The 22732-nt window shown below is 46.5% G+C and overlaps 1 protein-coding gene across 8 annotated transcripts in view; it reads right to left on the bottom strand.

The window, feature by feature from the left end:
• The window catches only part of GABRA3 (gamma-aminobutyric acid type A receptor subunit alpha3), a 243038-nt gene that overhangs the window by 152040 nt on the left and 68266 nt on the right, over positions 1 to 22732 (bottom strand). The window contains exons 1-2 of one of the 8 annotated variants that reach the window (XM_059732685.1): positions 8869 to 8922; positions 7894 to 8058 (exon numbers count right to left, since the gene is read on the bottom strand). The exons of 5 other annotated variants lie outside the window; for them this stretch is intronic. The gene's annotated coding sequence lies outside the window, so the exon portion shown is untranslated. Of the gene's footprint in view, positions 1 to 5266; positions 5344 to 7893; positions 8059 to 8868; positions 8926 to 22732 lie in introns of those variants that run through there. 2 more of the 8 variants (XM_059732688.1, XM_059732687.1) reach the window with 2 other exon arrangements.

The following is a 22732-nucleotide window of genomic DNA, read 5'->3' as shown; positions in this document are numbered from 1 at the left end:
AACCACCCCCTCACCTCCCCCTCATTCTTAAAATCTCCCTTTTAAGTGCTCACGACTCCCTAGGCAAGTGAGGGGGTGGATATTATTTACAAAATGACTGAGTGCTATTTTTATTTGCTTCCTGGAAGCACTGGCGGTAGCTGCAGAGATGGAATACAAATTACCTTGTCTCAGTGTCTATCCCCTCACCCTAGTTGTCTACCATAGGGCTGCCTCCGCAAATGATTAGAGGAAAGTGGGTGGGAATGAGAAGGCTCTTATTAACAATTCTGCTATAATCACCATGTGTTGTTTATTTAACAATCTCAGTCGTAATGTAATCTGCTCATCCACTTTTGTGCCAGAGCTGGAGATGCATGGAAGAGATGCTGTGATGTACTGTATCAGGAGTAATGCAGTCATGTCTCACTGCTGGCAGGGGGTGTTTGTAAGGGGGGGTTCCCAGAGGCTGCACTGCGATATAGCAAAAATGAAGCAGCTATGTCTAAGATCTGGGAGTTCCCAGGTGATATGCAGTGGAAAAAATGGGGTGATGCAGTTGTGGCTTAGGACAGGAGAATCCTGGCATCTGTGCTGATCTAGAAGGGGTTAAACAGTCTTGCCAATGTAATGGGACAGTTCATGATGCCGGGCTGATATAGAGCAGAGCACTTGGGTCTCAGTGGGTATATGGATATGTTCAATTAATGCACTTTAGGCAATGCACATTAAATCTAGTACCTCCGGGTGTCAGCAGAGGTGTCAGGAGGCTGCTCCAGGGCGCTGTACTTACAGCACAGCAGAGCAGACTCAATTAACTAAGTCTGCTGGAGTGTGCTAATTAGCACGCTCTAGCCAGTCACTGTGTCTCGTGTATCAGTGTCCCCGCACTTCAAGATGGTAGCAGGGATGAGCTTTCTGAGCCGCTCTAATTAAAACAACCTCCCCACCCTCAGAGCATGTTTAAAAATATCCTCCATTGTGAGGTCCTAGAAAAAATTGCATTAATCTATTTTAATGCACATTAGCTAAAGAGCATGGGGCATTTATACACAGACATTTTTGTGCAGAGATGTGCCGGAGATCCAGTAGGTCAGAGTAGACTTGATTTTTTGAGTCTGCTCCACATGCAAACTGACACACACTGCACTGCGCTACATGCAGTTGTATAAGTGGCAAAATGCTCTTCAGAGCACAGAAAGTGGCAGCGGTAGACTTTTGAACTAAAGCACCTCTGATGTGTTTTATTTCAAAAGCGCGCTGCTACCATTTTAGTTCAAAAGCACGCTGTAGTGTGCACAAGTGTACAAATGCCCATGGTCTTTTGTGATGCTTTAATGCGCATTAAAATAGGTATTAAAGCATGTGTGTAGATGTGCCGTGTGGAGGATACCTGGGTGCTGTGCTTTGCTACAGTAAAGAATAAGCAACCAGGTCTTAATGCTACAAATTCTCAGAGTCTGTTATATGGATGAGGTGACACTATCAGACCTAAGGGTTGAGAGAGAGAGAGAGAGAGAGAGAGAGAGAGAGAATGGCTTTGCAGTTAAATACCAGGCTGGGACTGTCTTCAACATAGTCCATAATTGCACTATTATTGTGACCTTGGACAAGTCACTTATCTTCCCATGCCTCAGTCATGGACTGAGATAGTACTCCTGCACACTCTCAAAGGGGTTTAGTGTGTCTACCTGCATTAATGTTTCTAAGCCAGGCAGGTGCAGCAGTGATAGGGTACAACTTTCTATAGAGACAAATGCAGTTCTCTCTTGGTCTTTGAAGAACCCTTTTGTAAACTGTCAAATGAGATGCAATACTTCTCCTGTGCTGGGCAGGAAATTAAGAAGGCAGGTGTGTTTCTATGCTAAGGGTTTCAGATGCTATGCAGTGATTAGCAGGGGCCTTTTTCTCCTTGAGAGTTATTTGTGGTTTGCTCTGTGTTTTACAAATAACACAATATCCCTATGATGTGAAACACAATTATAGGAGTTTGTGCTGGAAAGCTAAGGTTCCCACCAGCCCCTGGGTCTTTGCTACCCCCAGATAGATAAAAATACCTAATTAATAGAAGGTGGTGATTTTTACAGCATTCCCCATTTTCTCAGCTTCTTACTTTGGGGATTTAATTTCCTTCATATTTTAGCCTTGGAACAAAAGAAAAATAGAAATATTTTCTCCTTCTGCAACCTTTGCTTCCAGCCCTAGGAGAACTGTCTTCAATTAAAGTGTCAGACTTGGAACTGGAACTATGCAACAAAGCATACTTGAAGCGCAGGGCAGGGCTCCTCTTTGGGAAGGTGGCAACTGCACCCTTCCTGAAGAAGCTCCATCCCGAGGTTCCTGCCTCCTTACTCCAACTCTCTGTTCCCTCTGTATACTCTGCTCTCACCTTTTTGTCTCAGCCTTTCCCTTTAACTCCCTAAGCCCATTTCATCATCCTGTGGTCCAGTACCCCACTTTTAAATCTCCGATGAGTTTTTTCTTTGCAGTACAAGGGTTCTGCCCAGCTTTGGTGTGGTACTGGACTTTTTCACCTGCCATGAGATCCTAATAGATCCTTTATGTTGTACTACAGCAAAAGAACTTCACACATCATGGAGGAGGGTCTCAACTCCTCTAGTCTTGATTCTGAAGGTCTTTGCATGTTGCACAGCAGGGAACCTGAGCTCAAGTGTAAATGGAAGCTAGACATGAAAGTCAGTGAAGTGAACACCTAGACATGGGTTTTGGTAAGTAGTTAAGCACTGGATTAAACATGGGACTTAGAATCAAGAGACCTGCTATATGACCCTGCATAAGTGACTTCCCTTCTGCATGCATCAGTTTCCTCACCTGTAAAATGTGCACTCCATTGGACTCATTAACCTTTGCTAAAATACTTTGAGATTTACAGTACAAAAGCATTTACTTGTCACCTTAGTCTCAGAAGTATGGGGTAACAACGATGTGAACAGAGAATAACAGGACACAGTCTTAAGCATCAGTCTAATCAGTAGCTTAACTAGTACTTCCCTTTCTGGCATTGCTCTATTGTTCCCCATGTGCCCTTCATTTCTGCACTTACTTATTCCTCCTTGCCTTGGGAATTTAAGCACAATGCTCTGCACCAGAGCAGAGCAGAAATCAAATTCTCAAGACCTTTTTCTCTCTAGTTATTCAAAGAATTAAACCCATTTTCAACAAGAGATTCTCTCTCTCCCTATGCACTACTCCCAGCCTTCTCCCCCGACTTCACTCCTAGCCCAGTTATATCTTTCAATCAGAGACCAAGCCAGATGTCAGCTGTGCAGTGGGAATAGCAGTTCACACCCTAATCCAAAAATAGGGAGGGGGAGGGGAACAGTTCCTAAAGACACTGTTGTCTCAGGTCAAATGAATCATGCTGCTGGACAAGATGTGCTGGGCCAAATGAATCCCTGGTGCAAATTCTTTGGAGTCAGTATAGTCCCCAGAGGGGATCCAGCCTGTTCTCTTTTGTAAGGTTATGGACAAATGAGCACCTTCTGGAGAGTGAAAATGGAGCAGACTAAAGGTTCAGCTACTGCAATCTAGCTTTTACTTTCCACACAGTAAGAACCAGCATGTGGACAGTTACCCTGGAGTAGCTGTTGCTTGGTAAGCCCCTGCCCCTTTTCCACTTACTGAAATTTATTTGTTTGTCCACACTCTAAATGAGTTTAGAGCTGCATTAACAGGGCAATGGCCAAAGTTTACTGTCACTCACAGACTGACTGCATGGTCAGAAAAAGGCTTGGTACCACTCCTTCCCAACAGCATGGGCCTCCACATGACCAGGACAGAACAGTCCAGAAGATGCTCACAAAAGGTATTCACAGGGCTCTCCATACTTCAGGCAGGGCACTGCTAGTAATGTCAGTTCTACTGATGCAAACACAGAAACCCAATGTCTAAGCAGTTGTGTCATGCTACCAATCCAGAGGCACAAGGGTACAAGGGCTCTGCTCAGCTTTGGTGTAGCAATAGATTTCTTCACCCACCCTAAGATCCCAATAGGTACTTACTATCATGCTACTGATCCAGCAGCACAAGTTTGGGTCACTTTCCAGGGTTGTGCCAAAGGCCAGTCTCAGTTAACCCTGTTGCAGGCTCATCTGGGCAGTGTAGGGGGTGGTGGCTCCTGCCACTGCACACACCCCAGGAGGGCATAGGAGACTGGTGCCACTGGATCTGCATGCAGGGCAAGGGTGGGCAAGGGCTGGGGCTGTGCTGGGCTGTGCTTGGGGCAGGCAGCGGTGGCACTGGGAGGGGGCTATGGGAGGGGGCTACAGCCACCCGAAAATTCACTGTAGCCTTCCCAACCCTCCAGTCTGAGCGCCACCTGGCTTGACACTCCTGCTGGGAACAGCCTGGAGCTGCTTTGGCCCCAGCCCACTGTGGCTTGCAGCCTGCTACGCTCTGCATGCAGGCCCGGGGCTATGCACTCACCATGCCCTCCCGGGATGCATACAGCAGCAGGAGCTGCCACCCCCCATGTCCCCTGGACAAGCCATTAATGAATATAATTAATATTATATATATATACACGAGCAATATAATGAATAAAATAAATAGCTTACATCACAAAAAATAAAGGCTAGTAAAAGTCTTTAGGATATTAGCAAGAAATTTGGATCAGATTTGCTACCGGCTGCCCTGAAAGATTTATCTTTACCCATTTGTCTAAACTAGTTTTGTTTAGATATCCACCAGCTTCTTGAAATAGTATCTGTCTGTTTTGTAACCCATCCTAACTTTGCTTTCTGTGACTTCTGGAGCTTTCTGACCACAGACATATCATCTTTACATAAAAAGGTTGGCTACTGCTCTCACTGAAAATCAGAGCTGTCCATCCAAACTGTGGGAGCCTGATGCCTTTTGACAGAGGCCACCTTATCACATTCAAGTGCAGAGAGAATTCCCTCAGACTGCCAGAATTATTATTGTACAGATAGTTACAAAGAAATAGCACTATGAAGTGATAAAGATGATTAATCATTTCCTTCTCCCTAGTGTGATGGCATGTCAGTATATACAATTGTGTGTCCTCCAGCCAGACTGCAGGACAGCCACCAGGACTATAATTACACATATGTATATGGCACTGCTATCTGCCTTGTTCTTTTTCAAACTGGATGGCTCAATGTAAAAGGAGCAGGAGTTTAAAAGAATTCCAGGCAGCATCTCGAGAGACCCCGACAGCAATGTCAGTTACAGCAGATGAGAGAATTCAACATGTTCTACAATTAAATGTCTTTAATTTTTCAGCCCAGATGAAGTAAAGCAATACCTGTCAAATCCCACAGAGTCAGCCTTCTGCAGTGTCCATTTTGCTCACTGTAACACTGTGAAAAGTTTAAGACTAGAAAGTCCTTCTCTCACCCTGTGCAGGCTGTGAAATTTACATACATTTAATTACAGATAGTATTTCAGTGCCCTTGACTAAACCAAGTTAATCTGTGAGCCCTCAGTCACACATTGAAAACCTAGAATTTCCAAAGCAGCCCACAGAACTTAGATGTGCAACTTTTATTCAGTATCTACAGTGACCTGGAGCCCTAGGTTTTACATACTGAGCAAAGTCAGGTTAGATTGTGCTTCAATGGGAAACCACTAAGGAAACTTCACCCAAGATGTTGGTCCATGTTGGATTTGGACTGGACTGCAGTCTCTCTCCTCACTCAAATGATGGAAACTCCAGTAGCACAGTGTCTATTAGTATGATACTGGGGTACTGTTTCAACATCAGCTAAGGCAGTGTGCCACCTAGTTTATTGTCTTGTCTGCTTCCTAGGGAACCCGCAATCAAAAGAGTATGCCCACCATGCCTCAGATATGGGGATAATTCAAATCTGCAAGTGAGCTTTAAGACTAAATCCCACTGGTATATTGTGGCAGTACAGAAGCAGAAGGGATCTTGGAGTCCTAGTGGACTCCAAGATGAATATGAGTCAGTGTGATGAAGTAATCAGAAAAGCTAACTGCACTTTATCATGCATCAGCAGGCGCATGACAAACAGAGTCAAGGAGGTGATACTGCCCCTCTATCGGGCACTGATCAGACAACAGTTGGAGTACTGCGTGCACTTTTGGGGGCCACACTTCAGGAGGGATGTGGATAACCTGGAGAGGGTCCAGAGAAGGGACACCCATATAGTTAAAGGCTTGCAGGCCAAGCTCTACGAGGAGAGACTAAGGCACCTGGACCTCTTCAGCCTCTGCAAGAGAAGGTTGAGAGGCAACCTTGTGGCTGCCTATAAATTCATCATGGGGGCGCAGAAGGGAATTGGTGAGGCTCTACTCACCAAGGCGCCCCTGGGGGTCACAAGAAATAATGGCCATAAGTTAGCAGAGAGCAGATTTAGACTGGACATTAGGAAGATCTTCTTCACAGTTCAAGTGGCCAAAATCTGGAATGGGCTCCCAAGGGAGGTAGTGCTCTTCCCTACCCTGGGGGTCTACAAGAGGTTAGATGGGCATCTGGCTGGGGTCACCTGAACCCAGCACTCTTTCCTGCCTATGCAGGGGGTCAGACTCGATGATATATTGAGGTCTCTTCTGACCCTAGCATCTATGAATCTATGAAACTGAAGTCGAATCACTGAGTGGTCATGGTGTGCACTGTAATTCTGCTCCTCAGTTCCACCCATGAAGGGTGGAAAGGATTTCAAAAGTGTGGTAATAATGATCATTTACTTAACTGTGGCCAAGGTTTCACCCAGGAAATCCTTGAAGTATAGTGTATGATAAAGATACTATCATTGAGAGTTTAAAATGATGGCAAGAGCTGGATTAAGCCTATGGAACCCATTCCAGAAGCATGCAAAAGGTAAGGCAAGCTGACACCTCCAGCAATAACTAAAAGTTACCACAGGCCTCAGTTGACCCAGACACCAAATTCCATTAATGTGACTTAGTTTTCCCTTATTGCTGTACACACCAACCCATCATCTAATTTTATTAATAATAATGAACATGATTTAGTAGCATCTTAAGGCCACAACCGATATTGGCCCCTTATCCTAAATGCTGTTTACAAATATAATAAGTGAAAGTCCCTATGCCAAAGGTTAAATCCTAAAAGATAAGCTGTGACTAGAGAATGAGACAAATAAGTGTGTTGGGGGGGGGGGGGGGGGAGGAGAAAGAGTAGTCAAGACAGGGAACAAACAAATATAATAGTAGGATGTGCACAATTTACAGGCACCTCTCTCACCCTCAGTCACACACACAGACAAATACACACCCACAAATATTAAAGAAGGTTTAGATACTGGGCAAGATATTTCTGCTACAGACTGGAAAGAAAAAAAGAAGAGGGGAAAGGGCTTGTTATTATTGTTACTACTTTTAAATACATGGGACACCTTCCAATTACAGTGTCGGGCAGGGGGAGGGGCGGCAGGAAATACATGTATATTTAAATCACGTGCAGTGTTCTGTGGTTCTTTGGCTATGGGTAAAATAAACTCAGTTTGTTATTTATTATGGCACTGTTAAGTTCTTAAATATAAAAGAATATACTTGGGTTTTTTTCCATATTTAGTATTAATGTTCTGCCTCTGAATGTTAATGGATGGGAGTTATTTGGGATGACCCTTACATGGAATCCCATGTGGCTATGGTGACAACTGGTGGCATTGCTAAAATGGGCCATTGACATAAAAGTTTTATTTTCAAATCCAAATAGACAGGGTCAGTTTCTTAGCTGGTATAAATTGGTGCAGCTCTGGTGATGTCAATGGAAGTGCACTGAGCTACACTGTGCTCTCACAGATTTTGCCAGATAAGTGTTTAGGTGGTTGTGCAGGGTGGAGTGCTGAGGCATGAGGGGGAGCTTCTCCTTTATTCATGGTCTTAGCATTCAGACTGGCAAGTGAAAAAATATCAGACTGCTGTTATGATGAGATTAGTTACCTGCTAGCAACCCCCCAGCCCCTCAATGGAGATTGGATCTGTTTTTTCTGACTTCAAGGCTACCGAGGATCCTGGTTGGTCACTCATTTGAAATATGCATTGTTGTTTATTCAATAGCATGCCTTCCTGGAGTGACATGCACTGATGCATTCATGGATATCAGGGCTGTGAAACACATCCACACAGAAGATACAGCATCAGAACAAACAAGACTGAGATGCTATCTTCATAGTGTATCCTATCCAAATTCTACCCCCTGGTCACTGACCTGACAATTATCACACCATACTTAAGCAAAACCTCTGCATACACAACTGCAGTGTTGTCATGGCAGGGTTCTACAAGAGGGCCGTGATCTCCTTGAGGCCCCTCTCTCCGTGCCAAGTCGGCTCAAGGGTACCCTCCAATTCTTGCCCACCATGTCTTTGCTGTTTAAATAAGTTTGGGAGGCTGCCTTAAGTCTTCTTGGACACGGTTCATTGTGACTTCTGTCCCCGTGGACTCCCAGGCCCCTCATGGGTCCCACTGTATGATGGGTGCTTCCCGGGCACCCTAGCCTTATGGGCTATGCATGGCCCCAACCCCCCCTTATACCACACCCCAAGCCTCGCAGCTGGAATAGACATTGGTCTGTCAAATATACCCTCACCCTTTCTCGGGGGCCTTCTCAATAGTGCCCCCTTCTCGGGGGCTCACCACACCCCCACTGGGGGCCTTCTCAATAGTGCCCCCTCTCTGGGGCTGGGGTCTATGCACCCCATACACCACACCCTTACTGGCACTGGGGTCCCCACGCTACTGTGGGTCCCCTATGAGGCCTCCTCCATCCCCTTATAGCCTCACCCAAGCCACCGGTGATACAACAACAAAGCAAAACGCAAGCCCCTAGGCTACAACATAACTTAAAGCCACCCAGCTAAATCACATGGCTCAGACATCCTAGAGCTGCCATCCTTTACCCGGCTTGAGCTGTACCTGCAGTCAGGCTTCTCCTCACATCATTGCTCCATGAGCTCCTTTCTCTGTGGCTACTGGCAGGGGACTGCCCTGGCCTCAGCTCCTGGGCTTTATAAGAGCCAGGCCTTGCCCCTTACAGCCAGCTGACCGCTGGCAGGTGTGGGTCATTTGCTGCCTCCAGTTGCCCTGGCAACCTGCAGGTGGGCTCCTTATTCCCTGCTAGGGCTTTTTCTCTAGCAGTTTCTCCTCTTTAGGAGCAGAGCACCTTGGTGCTCTGTGACAAGTGTACTTATCAAACAGTCCACAACACTCATGCCATCTATAATGTAGTTCATTTTGAGGAACCTAGAATCAGAATAGACTTCTTAGGTCAAGTCCATTCCTCTGCTGTTGCAAGCCATCATGCCATGTAACCTCTGTTCACCCAAATAGATGGCAGTACTATGATGGGCATAAACTGGGAGGAAGATGAGGCTCCACTGACCCAGTGAGGCAGACAGTGACCCATCTAACCCACTATCTTGTCTCTAATAGAAGTCATAGAGAGATTCTTCAGGGAAGATACAAGAAACTCTGCCAGACATTTACATGATACCTTTCCCCTGTTTTTTACTGACCATTTTTCCCTACCAAATGAATTAAATCTTGAAGTTTGAGGATTCATATCACACACTCAATTGTTTTCATCCTAATGGCTCTTTGGATGTTCTTATTCCCGAGATATGGCTTACAGAGCAGACCATATAATATTTTCAGTGTTAATCTTCCATTTTGTCACCAGTACATTGTAACACTTTTCTACTTCCTCAGTTTAATTAAAACTGTCTATTCTTAAGGACACACTGGACTTTTGACCTGAGTGGTCATAGTAAATTAGGAATTCAGCAACAGTCTGAGAGTAGCACAGGTTATTCCTTCTATTGTGCATTATCTTGAATTTTGTCAGCAATGGTTTTCCTTTGATATTGTCTTGCCCATTCATTGAAATGGGTTACATCCCTTTGAAGTTCCTTGCAGCCCTATATATCTTTGACTAACTCAAGCCATTGTATGGAATCTGCAGATTTTGTTATTATATGGCTCACTCTTCAGTAAATATATTGAGCACAGTGGAACTTGCATAGATTCTTGTGGTATCCCACTATTAACCTTTTGTCATTTGAAAGCCAATGTTTTCCTCCTACAGTATATTTTTAAGCATTACAAATTCCAAGTAGCATTATTTGTTTATCAGCAAGTCTTCAGAAATACAGAATGAATATGTGCATCATCTTTACTCCAATATGATTTTCCATGTTCACCTAGGAGACCCTAGCTAAAAAACACGGCTAGCTCATCTTTTTCTGTTAAAGAATAACCAGAAAACTATAATGTAAAAGCTATTATAAATGATTAAAAGCTACACCCAAATACACACACACAAACGAGCCCATTTTCAGAAGGTTTAATTAAAACTCTGTACACTGTATTCTATAGTAATTTTAGAAGCACAGCACCCCTTTTCTCAATATTAGAGGGCACTGTTTACCACAGCTATCTAGAACAGTAAACAGTGAGTTTTCAGTGCTGCCAACCACGTATGTCAGCAGGAAACATGAATTATGATAGTTCTGCAATTGGTGACTCAGAGGGCAGGTGCCCAAAAATGTAATTGTTAATTTTCTTTCCTGGGGATAATATTTTCTTGTTTTAAAGATATGAATTTAAAGCATTCTAGTTGCCATGGCAACTTTCTGATTCCATTTGGGTGTCATTTTTCATCACATCCCTTCAGAATCAGTCATTTCCTGTAACAAATTTTGGAGAAAGTCTCTTTCTTCCTCTCTCCCCTATATGTATATATATATATGAGAGAAAGAGAGAGAGAGTCAGAGAGAATTATTGACATGTTTTTCTGCTCATTTGCAGCCTGCTAAAGAGAAAATTGTCTTGAAAAATATGCTGGCTGCCAAAATGCCTTTTCCTAGCTTCTGTTTTCAACCAGAACTCTTATTTTTTTTTCTGCCACACAAATATTAGCCAGTACCTGCTCTTTTTTCTTTTCCCTTCTGTTCCTGTTACCCTCCCCATCCTTTCCTTCTGTCAAGCAATTGCAGTGTAGGAAGTGCCTGTACAAGCTGGCATAAACCCATTGTAATACACCCAGTTTATTCCCAGCTTGCATAGATAACTCCCAATCTGTGCTTCTGCATAAGGGCAAAATCTGGATGCTAGATTTGATCCTGTGACAACACTTGGCTGACCTGTGGAGGCCCTGTGCACCCTACTGACCCTTCACCCCATTTTCTTATCCAGGAAGACCCTATTCTCCTTCATATGTAGACCCTGGAGGAAGTGCTTACTGGTATTGTGCAAATGCATTCCCTGGAAACCAAAGTATTTGGAGATACATTTGTTTGGCAGGGATTTCCTTTATTTATTTTAAAGTGAGCCAGATCATGGGCTGGATGATACTTCTGTCATCCAGAAACTGGAGTGCAAACCTGGGACTGCACTGAGGACCACTTTATGGGGAAGGGAAGGGCCACTAGGAAGTCAGAGCTCTGTCCTTTGGTTTGCACCTGCTCCATGTACAGACTCTGCCTCATCCATCCACTGTCAGCTTCTGTCAGCTGGCTATTATCCCCACAAGGTCAAATGTCACCTAAGAACTGGAAAACAGTTGTGCTCTGTTCCACCTCCAATGGAGGTGGAGAGCAGAGAGGAGGCAACCGGGCACACGTGAGTCCCCACACACACGTGTGCCCCCTTACCTGACCGGTGGCGAAGGTGGGTAAGTGGGGCGGAAGGACCCAGCACAGCTGAGGTGGATCTGGAGGGGAAGCCCCCCAGATCCCTTTTAGCTTAGCTGGCAGGGAGCCACACTCCCAAGTTGCATGCATGAACAGAGTCCACAAACAGGCACGCTCTGCGTGCTGGTGTTTGTGCTGGCATTTGCACAGGCAGACAAGCAGGAGGGGCCAGGAGTAAGTCTTTGGCAAGGGAAAAGTGAGAGCACCACACCAAATAAATAAAAACAGTGTGGGAACAGGTATGAGGCCCTGGCAACATTGGAGGAAGAGCAAGGGGAGGAGGACACCTCGGGAGAGGAGTCTAGTCTATGCACAGAACAGGCTGAAGGCAGCAAGTTGACCCGGAAGAAGAGATGCCGGGTGTTCATCATAGGTGAGGTAGAAAAGGATCTTGGTGTCATTATTGATTCCAAAATGAATATGGGCCACTGATGTGGGGACATGGTCAGGAAGACTAACCGCACCTTTTCATGCATCCACAGATGCATCATGAGTCGGTCCAAGGAGGTGATGCTCCCCCTCTATGCGACAATGGTCAGGCCGCAGTTGGAGTACTGCATCCAGTTCTGGGCGCCACACTTCAGGAGGGATGTGGACAGCATCAAGAGGGTCCAGAGGAGGGCCACTTGCAGGATCAGGGAGCAACAGGGTAGGCCTTATGAGCGGAGGCTACGGGACCTGAACCTGTTCAGCCTGCACAAGAGAAGGCTGAGAGGGGATCTGGTAGCCGTCTACAAACTGGCCAAGGGGAACCAGCAGGCTATAGGAGAGTCCCTGTTCCCCTGAGCACTACTGGGAGTAACGAGGAATAACAGCCATAAGTTGATGGAGAGGCTAGATTCAGGCTAGATATCAGGAAGCACTACTTCACAGTCAGGGTGGCTAGGATCTGGAACCAACTTCCAAGGAAAGTGGTGCTTGCTTCTACCCTGGGGGTCTTCAAAAGCAGGCTTGATAATCACTTAGCTGGGGTCGTTTGACCCCAGCATCCTTTCCTGCCCATGGCAGGGGGTCGGACTTGATGATCTGCTCAGGTCCCTTCTGACCCTACCTACTATGAAACTATGAAAGAATGTACACCCAATTCCAGGTTGGCATGGTTCAAGGAGGAGCTGGCAAAGTAGATCTATTCATCTGCCTTGCACTGGCTAGGGGAATTCTAGGCTCAGGTGTGTTGGCTCTAGATTTAGGACCCAGCTGCCTTGTTTGGGGGTGGGACTCACCCTCAAACTGACTACGATCTTTCCATTCAATAATAGGTAAATTTATTGATACACAGTGATAACAGAAAAGAAACAATACAAACAATCCAGCAATTTTATACATCTACCAAATCCTAGGGCTGTCATTAGAGTGAAATGATATCTGGCTGGGGCACACAGTCTTCACTCTGAAGCTCTCTTTTAGGTGTCAGATGACAGAATGTCAGCAATCTGGAGGTAGGCTGCCAAGGCGCCACCCCCCCGCCCGCCCATAGGGTAGATGAAATGGGCTGGTGGTTTTATCCTATGCCCATGGGGGCCTCGGGGACCCTTCCCAGGACACGAGGACAGGGACCCTTTCAGGGAGGAGAGCAGGGAGGAGAGACCCTTCGTTACTCTCAAGTCTCTGCTTTGTATTTTCCTTCCCTCCTGATGACTCTTGATCTGTGACTGTTGTTGGTTGGTCTCTCTGCGTTGTCGTCATACTTCCACATACATGCACACATCACATGCACACGCACACACATGCTAATTTGGTCTTCCTGGGCCTTCTCCTAATTTATTCTGTTCCACCAAAACTGCAACTCTGCCTCCCCCCCAGGCTTTGTTAGCAGGTACCACCTTTATTTCATGTTATGTAACAGTGTGGTATATGCCCCACTCTGTCCCAGGCTGTGTTTGTATATCTGATGACTTTGTTGTGTTAGACAGCTTGTCTGCATCAAAAGTTGTATGCAACTTTGTATGTGAGACCCAAGCGCTTAAAAAAAAAATTAATCCATGCTGCCTATCCTGAACCATTCTAATGCATATACATATACCTGTAAGTTGACTCCCAAAACCCAAACTTTTAAATACTATTTCTAAGCCAACAAGCAGGAAAGGCCAAAATCCACCTGAGCAGTGCTAAAGGACTTGAAATAAAGCAGACAAACAGCCTTAGATCTTGGTTTCCCTGGGCCCATGAATAGAACCATTTGGCATTGCAAAGCCACACAGAAAGCGAAATAAATGCAATAACCCATTCACAAAAAGCTTACAGTCTCACAGAAATAGCAATACAGGAAGATGGATAGTTTCTTAAAATTCACAGCTGGGCCCCAGAAATCAATGAAAAAATATTGCAAGGAACACCCATAATGGGTAAAGTATCACAAGGATGCCTTGAACTGAAAGAGAAAGAGAGAAACTAGGACAGGAACTAGAGATAGAGCATTGACTAAGGGAGTGTATCCCTCTCCCATGCACCAGAAACCTTTACGCTTTCTGAGCTAAGGAACGTGAACAGCAGCAGGTGCCCTGGGTGATGTGATGCTAATGGTCCTCAAGTGTATGGTGGCTGAAGGCTTCTTCATTTTTTTAGTGCCTTAAACAAAAGAACTCCAAGCCTGCTCATTGTGAGAAAGGCTTTAGTCAGCATTGGCAGAGGTCCCAATGGGAAACACTGCAAGAGCTGTTTAATAGAGTTGTAACATTACAGCCTCAAATTGCTTTCCTTCAGTATGTAAGTTCTATCATATAAATTGCTAGGAACTGAGTGTATCCAGGGGCTGGTGAAGCTAATCCCCTGTACATGTTTAAATGCAAGGCCCAGGGAGTCCATTTCCAGCCCTACATGGTATCTACAGCTGTCTGATTCACTTAATCTCACATATGTAGTCCTTATAGAAACTGTGTTTGTGAATGAACAGGAAAAACGACATTAGTGAGGTGTCTTAGAGCAGGGGCTGTGTCTACTTCTGTGTGCATTCAATGCCTCATACCAAATTGTTCTCATTCCAACTTGGGGCCTCTGGATGCTTTTGCAAAATACTCAGTAAATAGAGATGGTGTGAACTTTTGTCTTAATTGCAACAGGAAAATAAATAGAACTATCTTCACTGCTATGAAGACACTAGCCAATTGCCCGTCAAGAATAATGGGGCGGGGTGAGGGGGAGCAAGTGGGGATGGAATCCTGTACGCCCCCTGCCCCAACTGGGCCCACTTCCCCCTTCCCTCCTGCTGCTTTGGGTCCAGGCCTGTTCCCACTCCTCCTCCCCACAGTGACAGAGGGAGGGGAGGAGTGAGCCTGGGCCTAATGCAAGGGAGGACCAGGCCCAAGGGTAGGGAGAAGCCACGCTGCTGCAGCGGGGGGGGGGCGGGCAGGATGAGGCCAGCGCCAGTAGCCTCATCCCCCCCACTGAGTGGCATCCTGACCCCATTTCCTCCCCTGCACTGCCACCAAAATCACCTCCAAGGAGCAATGGCGAGGGGGCAAGGCCAGCTCCAGGGGCCTCTCTCCCCACCCCCCACTGCATCGTCACCACCTGCAGGGAGCAGGGCAGAGGTGGCAAGGCCAGTGCTGCTGGCCTCCCCCTCCCCCGCCCGTTCTGTCCGCTCTGTTGCCGTTGCCTCCAGGGATCAGCAACAGAGCAGACAGAATGGGCGATGCGTTGCCAACATCATGGTGATTGTTGCCACCTGCCCGAATACTTTTTTGTATTCTGATTGGCTGTTTGTCAGCTAATCAGAGTGCGAATAAAGCATTACAGACAGAGAGACAGACAAATTAAGGCTTTTATAATATTAGAATGCTGAAATCTTCTCAGCCTTCCATGGAAAGCATTCTAAACATTTTCCTAGACTGGGGTGCAGTGCAGCACCAAGGACTTGGCAAATATTCTTTGCTGAATCTAGACTTCATATTAATTGCATCACCAAAGCAGCCATTAATCAAATGTCTTCCACATGAATTTTTATTGAAAAATCAATTTAATAAAGTATGTGGGAGTTCACCTGCTTTCAGAACACAAGATTAATATTCATGGCAACAGCTTTGGCTTGAACTACACTTAAGGCTTTGTTTATTTATACAAAAGTGGTGCCAGTTTAACTTAAGGTGCAGCTTTAAACTTGAGTTAAATTGATAGAGGGCTGTGTGGAGGCTATTAAATTGGTTAAATTGGCTATTAAATTGCAAACCCCTCCCTGGGCATTCTAATTTCAGTTTTTATAATATATTTTATTATAGCTTAAACTTATTCCAGGTTGGCCTAAAATAAGGCCAACCTGGAATAAGTTTAAGCTATAATAAAATATATTATAAAAACTGAAATTAGAATGCCCAGGGAGGGGTTTGCACTGTTTTATTTAAACTAGGGTCGTTGTTTTTTAATTTCAGTAAAATCTGACGCAGTTTCCTTACACTTCAGCATACAACTTGACTGGCCCTTACTCAACAAATACTGAATGGATAAGACTCAAGTTCTGACTAGGTTTTTCCCTGAAGGATACTGGAGAGCGCTATTTTGCCATCCAGCCAGTAGTCCCTTGGTTGAGATGCTAGCATCTGTACTGGGAAATGCTCTGTATTTTCAAGGGCAGATCTTCACTGGTGTGAATCATGTCACTTTAATGGGGCAAAGATGATTTGTTCCAGCTGCAGATTTGGCTGTCATTTCTAACATCAGGGTGACTGCTCTGTAAGATGGTGATATCATTCAGTAGTAAAACCAAGTATCTTTCAGTCTAAGCAAGTTCTCTTCCTTGACCTATATTTTGCAAGATACAGGATTTCCAATAAAAGAATCATTTAACATACCAAGGGTGGGTGGACCACATAAAAAAACCCGATTTGGGGACACACTGGTCTTGGGAAGCTCAGCTTTTTCCATATGCTCTTCCTATGCTTTAAAAATCAAGTGCATCATAATTTTACCTTTGTTATTAACACAAACTGACTTGTTTTTCATCATTAAAGCCTCAACCTAATTTCCACCCCACCCCCTCCAGAGAGTGTTTTCTACCAGACACTCCTCTCCATACAAGCTGACTACAATCATATTCCTTGTGCACAAAGCCTGTTTAGGGATAGGACTGGCTGGTGGCAGCCTCCTTAAAGGGAGAAAAAGTGGTTTTGTAACTACTGGTATCTGGCCTTGCCCATAACAGCCAATGGAGCAATGACCGGAGATGGAGAAAGCACATCCTACTAAATGGAAAGCAGGGCATCCTCTGGCTTGGTAATGCCCTGACTCTTACACTACCTGTTGGATGCTTCCTCCCCCCCACTGCCACCCCCAGGAAAAATCTACCTCTAGAAGTGCTGTTTAGCTTGACCATATTTTTACTCATTGTAACAGGAGGCCTTCCTGGGGATGGTCCATCATTGTACCCACCTGTTTCTGGGCCAACCACCCACCTCATTCTCTTGCCATCCCTTGTTGCTTCTTAATTGATTCTAATTAGACGGGAGGCTGCGCATTCTTGTCCCAATGCCAGGGGACACTATCTGTGGCTCTGTCCCTCCCCTACACCGCAGCCCATGCCTTGCTGATCGCATCCAGGTGACACAATGCTTCCAGCCTACAGCCAGACCAAGCTTAGCCCTCATTCTCAGGCCTCAGATACACACGCATTCATACCGTCCTCCTCTCGCTAGGGTCTCTCATGCTCTAGAACCTCTCACAGGGTCTCTTTCATGCACTGACAAATTATACTGCCTTGCTCCCTCTCAGAGTGGGCCCCTTTGGCCTAGACTTTATCTATCACGCACCTTGGGCCCCTCCCTCAGTGGGGTAGTGGCCAGCCAATTACCCAACTGGGGCCAAGCTTGCCCTGGCCCCTCCCAGGGCAACTCTATACAAACTCACACACAAACACACACCGGGCTCCCCGCCTCTAGTTTCCCCCTCACTGGGGCTCCACATCTCTACCTCTTCACTGGGAGCCTACCCTTACTGGGGCTCCACATCTTCCACCCCCTCACTGGGGCTATGGGGCTTCCCTCCCCGGTGGGGACTCAGATGGCCATAGCCATGCTGAGCCTCAACTGCTACCCACAGTGATGTGGGGGCGAGGGGTTATTGAGGTGCCCCGATCCGCCTTCCACCAGGGTGGTAACTGGTCTGGTATTTTCCTGGAGGCTCCCATGCCGCTAGCAGCCACCCCAGGCCATCCACTCCCAGCAGGGTGCAGTTTTAGGTCATGCCCAGGATGAAGAGCCTTGTGCCGCTACCTGTAGATGTTTTCATACAGCAGCGCAGCCAGGCAATGTTTCCTACCTGGCTGCCAGCAGCAAGCTGCTCTGTTTATGTAGGTGGCCATGGTTCTAAAGCGACCACCACAATCAAGTACCTGCTGCCTGCTTGACTCGGCCCTTAAAGTGGCAGGCACCAACAGTGCCCTACCACACTCATCTTTGGTAATTTACTAGCATGAATCTGGGTTTTGGGTCACTCACATATACATACACAACTCTGCAACCTGATGCCTAGTTTCCATCTACTAAAATTGTAGTCCTGTTTCTTCACTAGTTATCCTTGCTAATGATAGCCTTTAAGCCTACCTGTATGCAAATGGTAAATACATGGTATCACAATGATTAGTGTCATTCCTTTCATTTGCTTTCACTTAGATGCAGGTCGCACAACTAATATAATCACCAAAACCCAAGATGTAGAAAGGTAAAGCTTAATTGGCCTGAACAAGTTTTCTATTGGCTTCAACAGAAAGCCCATAAATATTAATACAGCTATATTTAGCACCTTTAAATTATACATACAAATTAAACACCCTCCTGGGAATAAATCAGTCAAGTTTTTTCTTTTCTTTGTTATGCAGTCCACATCAAAACAATTTTAAAAATAGTTGAAATTTTAATAGAGAACAACAGAAGGGGTGAGAGGTTTAAAAAAAAAAACAGAAACAGAAATTAAAATACTGTACAATGATTTGAACACATGTTGCAAATCTGATAAGATACAAATACCTCATCTTAGAAGAATTACCCACCCTTTCCTTCCTAGTGTTCAGGTGTCCCTCCTTGGTTCTTTCTTTGATTTTTTTAAAGTAAATTGTAAGGTCTTTAGCTCCTGGGTCATGTCAATTTATCTTTTTGTATTGTGCTAAGCACTCTGAGCCCTTGATCTTAATGGGGAACCATAGACACTCCTGGACTATGAATAATACAAATAATATCCATTAAACAAAATGCTAAGTCTTTCATCATCTCTTTCCTTCATAGCCTGAAATGAGACAGCCTCATCTGTAGTCCGTTTGTGCCAAAGCAGTCTCATATAGTTAAAAGCTTTCTTTCTTGTATGAAAATCACATCTGCTTTCCTGATTTGCAAATTAATTTTAAGTAACTTCCCATGCCAAAGTAGACTTAATGTTATTAACACTGCATGATATAAAGAGAACTGATCAGAAAGCCTCTCTCAAGACGGTGGTAAGAACGACAAAGGAAAAAAAACATCAGATTTGATGTGTTTTTCCGTAAGCCTTTCATATGCAGAGAGGCATGGTCTTTTCCCAGAAACAGGTGTTTCTGAATTCTCAGCCCTGGGATCACCTGCATGTCATAAAGAGGAACCACGAAGGCCCTTGTCATGCAAATGCTTATACACATCCTTAAATTTGCACCTGTGAGTAGTTCACTGAATGTCTTTGAAGTCAATGAAAGACAGGTATGTGCAAAGTGAGGTGCAAGCATACATGTGTGAGGGACCCAAGCCTTAATTTGCAAAAGTGACCTGTGGAATTGCATGCTCTTCCCTTTGAATATGCAGAAAACACCAAAAATCTGGATGAGAAACAAGGAGCATATATGTGTAAATACTGGATTTGTGCACAAAGGGCACAAATCTTTAAAAGTATTTAAACACTTAACTCCCTTTCTTTTCAGAGGGCGTGAGATATCCAAATACCTTTACAAATCAGGCTGTTAAGTTTCTGTTGTGGGTTCACTGAATCTTTAAGTAAAGAAGATCCAGCTGTCATATTGCAGAGTAGCATTAACCAGCTGTGACTAGGGTGGTCATCATAGAGGACAGTCCTGTTGTCCTCTGTCCTGTATTGATGTGAAACAGGATGCCTTTATGTCCTCTATTTTCCTCTTGAAGAGAAAAATAGAGGATGTAAAGGTGTCCGGTTTAGTATCAATAGAGGACAGAGTAGCAGAAAACCAGAACATCCTTTATGATGGCCACCCTAGGTGTGACTCAGGGAAGGGTCCTGGTACCTGACACGAATAAAAGGAAAAAGAGTAAGCAGGATCTGATATCTACATATTTGCAGGAGGTTTGGGGACTTAGTTGAGGTTATGTGGGGAAATCTCTAGGTATTTCCTGGAAAGAGTAGTGGGTTGGGATCTAGCAAGATATTCGAGGAAAAAGTTAAGACATAGTCAGAGTGTCTTAGTAGGCAATGAAGAGCATGTTTGTGGATCTTCCTGAACTGGGAGCCTAAGGTAAGAGAACTAAAGAAGGATGGAGCTAGAGAAAGCAGCAGAAAGGTTGGCCTGCTCAGTTCTGTTTGCTGGGGGAATTGGGACAAACTAGAGACAGAAGAGCCACAGAAATAGAGAGCAGCAAAAAGGTGCTAGCATCACAACATCTGTGTTAAGGTTTGTGTTTAAGACTTTGTGTATAGTAGGACAACTGAACCTTAGGTTGGGGTTTTAAAGGTGTTCTTATGGTGGAGGAGGAACAAAATACTCTTAGAAGAGAGAATTTTTGTTCTATAAAAACTGAGCCCCAGCGCAGTCACCACCTGCCGCCCACAGGGTGCTACTCATTGCCCTGGATTGGGCAGGTGGAGCCCCCAGGGGAAGGGTCTAGGAGCTGAGGCTGGACCCCTGAGTGATGGGGCAGGAGCCACCCAGCTGCAACTTCCCCACTGGGCTGGGCATCTGCTGCTCCACTGTGCACAGACATGCCCCAACACACACGTGTACCACCCCCGTGCACCCGCATCCACAGCTAAACCCACCCCACCCCAACACGTGTGTACACCACCTCCGTACACCAGCACCCACTGCTTAACCCACCCTGCACCTACCACCCAACACACATGTGCGTACCACCTCCATGCACCAGCACCTACTGCTAAAACCACCCCACCCCCTGACACATGCATGTGTGCCACTCTTGTGCACCAGCACGCAGTGCTCAACCCACCCCACACACCCCCGCCTCAACACACACGTGTGCACCACCCTATGCACCCATAGGCTGATGAACGTCTTGGGCAGGAGGACTAGCCCAGGGTTCAGTGCCAATTAGGGCCCCACTTAACCATTCACTCCTCATCAGCAGGAGAGTGAAAACTGTGGTTTAAATTTTGGTGCCGTTTTTGTCTCCCCACTGGTGAGCAGCAAGCAAGGGCCATAGGGGCCCCTCAGGCAATCAGTGGAGAATGTTGGGGTGGCCACGGCCCCCTAATCCCCACAGTGCCCCTGCCGCAGCACTGTGCTCTGCTGCCTTCCCCAAGAGCGCCACGCTGAGGCAGCAGGGCAGAGTGCCTCAGCAGGGGTGGTGCTGGGAGGGGGCTGTGGCCACCCCAACATTCACCCTAGCCTCCACGTGGCTGCCGGTCCCATCACTGCCACCACCGGCCCCACTCCTAGCCCCCCTGCCAGGAAGAGCCTGGTGCACCCCCAACCCACAGCAGCATCCCAACCTGGCCCTGTGCAAAGATCAGAGGGGCACATACCCCCAGATGCCCCCTAGGGTGCATGCAGCATCAGGAGTGGTTCCCCCTGCATCCCACCTGGGAGTCCCTTTCACCATTCCTGCCACACTTCCTCGCTCACTGTTGCTCACCCCGCCCCCCCCCCCCCTTCTACTTACTGCATGGAGCCTGCTCTCCAAGCTGTCTTGGCTGCATTCCCACCCCACCCCAACACACGTGTGCGCCACCCCCACACACCAGCACCCATTGCTGAACCCACCCCATGCCTGCCCCCAACACACACATGTGCGCCGCTACCCCTGAGCACCTGCATCCACCGTTCAATCCACCACACACATCCACCCCCCAATGCACATATGTGCACTACCCCATGCACCCATAGGCTGATGAATGCCTGGGGCAGGGCCAGCCCAGGGTTCGGAGCTGATCAGGGCTCCACTTGCCACTCGCTCATCAGCAGGGGAGAGAAAGCCGTGGTTTTAATTTTGGCACCATTTTTGTCTCCCTGCTGGTGGGCAGCAAGCAGGGGCCATCAGGGCCCATCAGGCAACAGTGGGTAATGTTGGGGATGGCCACAGCCCCCCAGCACTGCCCCTGCCACAGCACTGTGCTCTGCTGCCTTCCTCGGTAGCTGTGTGCTGAGGCAGCAGGGCAGAGTGCCTCAGCAGGGTTGATGCTCTGAGGGGGTTCTGGACACCCCAACATTCACCCTGGCCCCCATGTGGTCACCGCTCCCAGGGCAGCCACCACTGGGCCCAGTCCCAGCCCCCATCCCAGGAAGAGGCCAGTGCAGTCCCCAGCTTGCAGTAGCAGCCTGACCTGGCCCTACGCATAAATCCGAGGGGCACGTGCCCTCTATGCCCCCCAGGGTGCATGCAGCATCGGGAGTGTCCCCCCCACCTGCCCTTGGCTCCCCCTGTGCCCCACCTGGGAGTCCTTTTCACCATCCCTGCCCTACTCCCTTGCTCACTATCGGGGCCTCAATCTTTCCTCCCCTCCCCCCCACCCCCAACAGACCTACTGTATGGAGCCTGCTCCCCAAGCTGCCTGGCTGCATTCCTGGCCACCTGCATGGTGGCATGTGCAACACTCATTGGTGACATTATCAGCAACACTGGGCAAAAATGCTGATAACATTAATTTTCCTTGTATCCATGCTGATATGATATGTGACCAATATATTGGTGCACCTCTAGATGGGACCTCCAATTTTGTTTGCCCAAGGCCACAATAAATCTTAAACCACTGCTATGCTGTTCCAAGGCTCATAACAATTCTTAGTGGACCTGAATGGTCTCCTGGAAGGTCAGGAGCTCAGGTGGGCTTGGGGTCAGGCTTTCTTGGTATCCTGGCAACCTTCTACATTCTTAAATTTCTCCTCTCCTCAGTGGCACCAATCCTTTCATCATGGAAGCAGCTTCTATCAGACTTCA

Source organism: Alligator mississippiensis, chromosome 8 (assembly GCF_030867095.1).
Source record: "Alligator mississippiensis isolate rAllMis1 chromosome 8, rAllMis1, whole genome shotgun sequence".
Lineage (NCBI taxonomy): Eukaryota > Metazoa > Chordata > Crocodylia > Alligatoridae > Alligator > Alligator mississippiensis.
The sequence above is the reverse complement of the archived record's forward strand: the minus strand, read 5'-3'. Positions and strand labels throughout refer to the sequence as shown.